Source organism: Phragmites australis, chromosome 18, assembly GCF_958298935.1.
Source record: "Phragmites australis chromosome 18, lpPhrAust1.1, whole genome shotgun sequence".
Taxonomy (NCBI): domain Eukaryota; kingdom Viridiplantae; phylum Streptophyta; class Magnoliopsida; order Poales; family Poaceae; genus Phragmites; species Phragmites australis.
This window is the reverse complement of record NC_084938.1, coordinates 11,304,924-11,311,490: the sequence shown is the minus strand read 5'-3', so window position 1 is coordinate 11,311,490 and position 6,567 is coordinate 11,304,924. Positions and strand designations below refer to the sequence as shown.

Here is a 6,567-nt window from a genome sequence, read left to right as displayed (position 1 = left end):
CTACAAGCACTTAAAAGAGGAATATTGGGATGGTTTTTTGCAGATGAAGAAATCAGAGTAGTTCAAAAAGGAGAGTAAGGAGAAAAAGCAGTTTTGGGCTAACAACAAGGACAACCATAGGATCAATGCAATTAGGTACATGGAGATAAAAAGGGAAAAATGACAGGCATGGGATGAAAAATTAGCCAAAGAATGCCACGAGAATCATTGGTTGCAATTCTCGGGATGAGTGCGGTGATATTTGCATGCAAGGGTTGAGTTGTCTGAAAGCGGAGAAATCACATTTAGAAACAGCGAAACCCAGTCAATTGTAGACAAAGTAAAAGAAAAGTCAGCCAAAGCTAGCCAAGGTTCTTTCAATAGGTTCAAGGAACATGATGTTCTCTTAGCAGTGCTAGGAAAACCAGAGCACCGAGATCAATGCGAGATGTATCCAGTTTCTAGGGCTGGAAACACGGCTTTCCCGAAGACCTCAAAATGTACAAGAAGAGAAAGAGGTCAGGTGCAGTGGATGTCGATGCATTGACATATGACATCACCTAGAAAGTTTATACAAGTATCATGAGATAGCTTGCAGCAAAGAGAATAGAGATTTTCATCCCAGAGGAAGCTAGCCCCATAACTGCATGGAAGAGTAGCTGCACCTCAAAGGAGGTTGATCAACCAGTAGCCGTCATGATTGAGCCTAATACAATTGGTCTGCCATAAGGGCCTACACCTTGCAACCTTGTAGTCAGGCCTGGCGGGTATTACATCGAGGTTGCAATGGGCCAAGTGCATCTAGACATCCATATCTTACATGCGGTTCCGATACATGCTGGTTATACGTGATTATGGTGGACATGGTACATAGCAATACCACTGATCACGTGTTGGAGCTTCCCCCAATGAGCTCTAGGTGAAGATCTTCATCAAAGGATCCAATTGAAGAGGGGCGACATCGTGGTCTCCAGTACATCCCAGTCTGGACGAGCTTCAAGTGCACCACCACCGCGCTCCTCACTTCCAGAGAAGGCAGCTTCATTGCCTTCTCCTCCTTCAGAGAAGCCGGCTTCACTGCCTTCTCCTACGCATCCAGTAGTCTCGCTTCCAGCTCCTATTCCAACTCCCTAAAGAGCCTAAAAACAAGGAAAAGAGAGCCAAGAAGAAAGAATCTAAGAAACACCTGACGAAGAGGTCGAAGGTCATTGTATCAGTGAACAAGTTCACGGACATTGAAGTAGCATGGACTAGTGCCAACACCAAATTCCAATATGAGAATCCCTTGATGACGGTAGATGACCTAACAAGGGCAGGACAAGCATGTGTCAACCTGCATAATTACTACATACAAACTTCTAGAGACACCAATGCTCAATCAATAGTCGTACAATATAAATGACGACATTTCTTAACTCAAGATGGCAACTTCCTTGTGGGTTTCAATGACTTATATGGCCTCTTCAACCTTGATGCCTTGGATGTATCGTTATTATAGATCTTCACATTGTAAGTCTCTTAAAACTGGACATTCATTAATTAATGCCACCAAGTCTTGAATCTAACTATATTCTTATCTGTAGTCACTTGATGAAAGAAACAAAGAAGAACAAGGAGTCTATCAGATTTCTTAACACTGAGACCATTACAATCTCGATCATCCAATTTCACCTCGACTACGATGTGGACTATATGGTCAGGGCAATGCAACAATATTCCAAAATAGATTGGTTATCTGTTAGGTGCCTTCAACACCCGTAGCCATTGGGTCTTACTGGTCATTTGCCTCAAGTGAAACTTGGTATGGCATCTCGATTCATCAAGATCAGTAAGACGAAAAGGCAAACCTAGAGAACGTGACTACATCATTGTAAAAGGATTCCTCGACGCGTAAGTTTTTTCTAGCTTAGTTTACATATTTAACTTTTCTAACATTCAAATATTCTCTAATCAATCCATCTTTATGCAAGGCTTTTGACAAGTAACTCCGAGCTGAACTTGCCTAAAATGCAAAAGATGGCCACAGACTAACACACAATACTGGGTTCACGGTAAATGCTATCAAATAAATTACCATATGATCTTTGTTGTTATCTAATAAGAAATCTTCTTTTAAGCAGTGCCACCACTAACCACCCGACAACACCTGCGGATTCTATGTTGCGTGGAACATGCTCCTCATGCTCTGAGAAAAGGATATCAAATCCCCCGATGTAAATTCAATTCAAGATTATTCGTAACTAATATCAATAATTAGTTTAATTCTATGATAACATGACATTGATTACGTGTTAAATTATGTAGGATTTTTTAGTTTTTTTTGACGACGGTGCACTCCCGGAGATTCGACGATGGATCACTAAGTTTATATTATCTAAAGTCGTCAGCCCACATGGCGAGTTGTAGTATAGAATCCTTAGGTTGTGAGGTTTTATGTAATATTAATTGATTAGAACTTTGTAACCTTTGTGATTCTGTAATGAATTGATTTGAACTTTATAACCTTTGTGAGTCTGTGATGAAGTGAGTTCTTATATAAGTGTGTTTATCAATATGGATTTGTATGCATTGCTGTTGTTTGCAGAGAGAAGACGGCTGTCAAATCCTAGCTATACTCCATGATGCAGCCAGAAAACATGATAATCCTGTAGGACAACATACACATAAGTGACGGGTAACCTCTTCACCCGTCACTTATATTAAGATATAAGTGATGGGAAATCTTGTTACCAGTCACTGATATGATAACATAAGTAGTGGGTGAAGAGGTCACCCGTCACTTATGTTACAACATAAATGACGGGTGAAGACGATATTCGTCACTTGTGTTATAATATAAGTGGCGGGTAACCTATTAAGCCATCACTTATTTTTTTTCACCCTGGCAAATAGGAGACGCACTTCAGTGACGGGCTACGGTTACGACTCGTCACCTATGATCTCATAGGTAATGGATCCTTACCCATGATGGGTTCTTACCCTTCATTTATGACTTGTCATCAGTGACGTATTTAGGGTGATGGGTGCGAGACCCATCACCTATGACAGTTGTCACCCGTTACCCATATGCAACTTTCACGTAGTGTGATTTCTTCATCAGTCACTAATGACCTATCATTAGTAACGGGTCTGATACAGGTCCTAGCCTATGGTGATATTAGTGATGGATGTTTATATGATCCATCACTAATAGAACATTATGACTTGCTAAGTTAATGTTTTGGCAGGAGCGTCCGGTTCGAGATCGAACATCAATTCCTTATTTTATAATTTTACAAGTTCTTAATCAGCAGGCAACCAACGAGGGATGGTCACAATAAAGTATACAAAAGAAAAATTGACTTTCGAAATCCATTTTTACTTAAGCAGACGTCATTAATATCGTGTCTCCTTTGTTAATTTCTAACGTAGTGAACTACACTCTTCACCAAAATTGTGTCCATATGGAACAAAGTAAGATATCATATTATCATATTATTGTTGTATAGGAATGTTCCTACCATTTCACAGTTAAAACAATTTATCGATTCATCCATCAAACATGACTAATTTATAAAATTAAAACCGCTGTTGAACCTGAGCCGCGCTGCACGAATAACAAACTAGCTCAACTCATAAATTTCAAAACACCGACCCAAATCCTATGGGAAATCCAAGACTTCGATTATATGGAGGAATCCTAATTCGGTCAGCTGAAATACAAAATACGTAAAATTACTGTAGCACTGTCCGCGACCTTCCAAATGCCATAACTCTTAATATTGCTATGAAAATTTCACATTCTACTAGTATACGGAAAGCTTAAACCATAGGGTACAAGTTCTCCAACAGCCGCTACTTAATTAAACAAAAGAAGTTAGAGCCCTCAAATTCTAGTCAATTATAACGTGAGTTTTTTTTAAAATCCTTATGACAAGAACAATATTATGTAAGTTATTATGTAAGTCCAAACAAAAGAATCATTTGGATGGCCCAACACTGTGACCGTTCTTAGTGCTGATAACATGCCAACAAAGCACCGAGACTTAGGGATAGAAATGGTAATAGATACACGTTATCCGTAACTTGACGGATATAATTACTCTATTAAAAATCAAATATAGATTATGTTTTAACTGTAGTCTGTTAGCAGGTAAAAATCTCACCATGAGTCCGGGTCCTCACATGGGGAAACCAGCCCACCTCATACGTTGTTTGGCCGAAACGACCCACCACCCACGCAACTTCTAACCGGCTACCTCCGTTGCCCATAGCCCCAGCCGCCCCCAACTCATCACTCCCCAAGTCCCCAGTCTCCCTCGCCCGGCCTCCGCACGCCCGCACCGCAGCGGCGCAGCGTCGCTCCCGGCCTCCCGCAGACCGCAGACCCGCTCGGGCGCTGGGGCGGCCGGCGCGTCGCCCAATGCCGCAGCCCGTGCCCCCGTCTCCCCGTGCGGTCGTTCCCCCTTTGCCCGCCGCTCCCCTCCTGGCCGCGGACTACGGCGAGAGCGACGAGAGGACCGACGAGTCGGGGCTCAGCTGGAGCCGCGTGTTCAGCTCCTCCAGCAGCTCGCCGAGGCAGCTTGGGCTGGACCGCGCGATGATCTGCAGCGGGGTCAGGCAGCTGCTGCCCCCGTGCCTCTTGTTGGCGTCGTCGGCCGCGAGGAGGCAGTGAAGCTACGCCGCCATTACGCTGATGGCGAGCGCCTCGCCGGACCCGACGTGGAGGCTGTGGAGCGCAACCGTGTTCAGCTCGTCGAGCCTCGCCTCTACGGCACTGAACTGGAACGGGATGTCGACCGCCTCGGCCTCCTTGGTGAGCACGCCAGCCATGTTCGCGAGGAACTCCTTGTTGTCGTGGACGGCGGTGATGCAGAGGTGCGGCAGCTCCCGCAGCGGCTGCCGAAGGTGTGGAAGAGTGCGATCCACTGCACCGGGTTGGTGACTGGGCCGGAGAAGTCAACGACGTGCACGAATTTCTCCCTCTCCATCGCCTCCAGAATGGTGTGGTTGGTGCCTGGTGGTCAGGTATGCGAGCTTCATGAATGGGAGCATGTCGAACAGGTGGCGACGTGCGGCCAGGGCGAGGTGGCTTCGGGGGAGTTGGCCGTGGATAGCAGCGCGCGCGAGAGTCCCGGCACGAGGTCAGCTTGCGCGCGAGCGCGTCTGCGAAGATGGCGGCGAGGCGCTGCAGCGTGCGTCCAGGGAGGCCAGCTGCGTGATCTGCTCGAGGTAGAAGTTGGCGCGGTCGAAGGCACCGGCCGCCACCTAGGCGGCGCACTGGTACAGCAGGCCGACGAGCGGCACGCTCTGCTGGACGTGGCCGTGGCCCATGGATCGGTTTAGTGGATATAGTGCTTGCTACTTAAGATGCTTGCGAACTCTTTTGTTGGAATCCTCTTTTGTTCTTGGTGTGGCGACAAATGTTGCAAGGTCTCGAGTTCATACGTTCCTAGGTGGCAACCTTGTCATGGGATGCAAAAGGGACAAGGGAGCATTGGATGCATCTGCGGCAAGAGCTAAGTGATGTAGTCTGCATCTTGATGGAATAATTAGGCAGATTGGAATTATTGCATTGGAACGTATCTACAACATTTGGATCAGGAGCTACCAAACAATTTTGCGATCAATTTCTCTGGTCCAGGTCATTGCAAGTGTATGTGTATGCACAATACATAGAAATACAAAAGGTTGACAGAAAACTCCAGCTATATGTTTGTTTTCGATGACCAACCAGTGAGGTTCATATGCTGCTAACTGTCTGCTGTAGTGCTGTTATGGTGCTGCTGCCTGCTAAAGTGGGTCTTGCTAACCTGCTGGGTATCCGTTACCTATTTGGATAGGATATGGTTAAATTTTTTTACTATGAATGGGTATGGATATTGTAACGGTTGCGTTTATTTAACATGGGTATGAGTATATAACGGGTTTGGACCATCATCCCTACTTAGGGTCACTCTCGCTAGGTTTGGGCGAGCTGCCTCAACCAGTCGTAATGACCCAAAGCCACAGATCCTAGTCTGAAGCCCACTAAACAAGCAAGTGAGTCTGATGCAACTTGAAATCAACAATCACTAATCAGGTCACCCAATCTAATCAGTCGATAGTTTCCATGAAAAACATGTGGATCAAAAGCACACTTTTATGGTAGTCTACAGAGCTATAGCGGTTATCCATGAAATTATCCGTTCGGTGTGCTTGGCCCTTGCAAGAGGCTCCAACGTGAACTAGGGATGGATGACAATCCACCGATACCACAGAAAAGTTTGTCATGTCGAGTGTTTACATTCTCAATGTCATTTACATTCCATAGTTATTTCTTACACTTAGTATTCCGTATTTACCTTTCCTATAACTATCATGTGTAGTTGGTAGGATTAGTTTCTATGGTGCAAAACTTTATTTCGGTAGAGTAAAAACACAAGATGTTAGAGTATATTTAGATAAAAATTGAAATAGGTTTATTTTATGGTTTTGAACCTTAGTTTTAAGCGATCCAAATTCACCCTTCCTCTTAGTGTCTCACCTATCATTACACAAATTATAATACCCCAAATATCAAGAAAATAAAGTGTTGACTAGGCAAAGTTCTGAGAGGGTAAAAATTTG

At 44.5% G+C, this 6,567-nt stretch overlaps 1 pseudogene; it reads right to left on the bottom strand.

The window, feature by feature from the left end:
• Positions 1–4,158: 4,158 nt before the first annotated feature.
• On the bottom strand, positions 4,159–5,292 carry LOC133898538 (scarecrow-like protein 3; annotated as a pseudogene).
• Between the last annotated feature and the right edge of the window lie 1,275 nt (positions 5,293–6,567).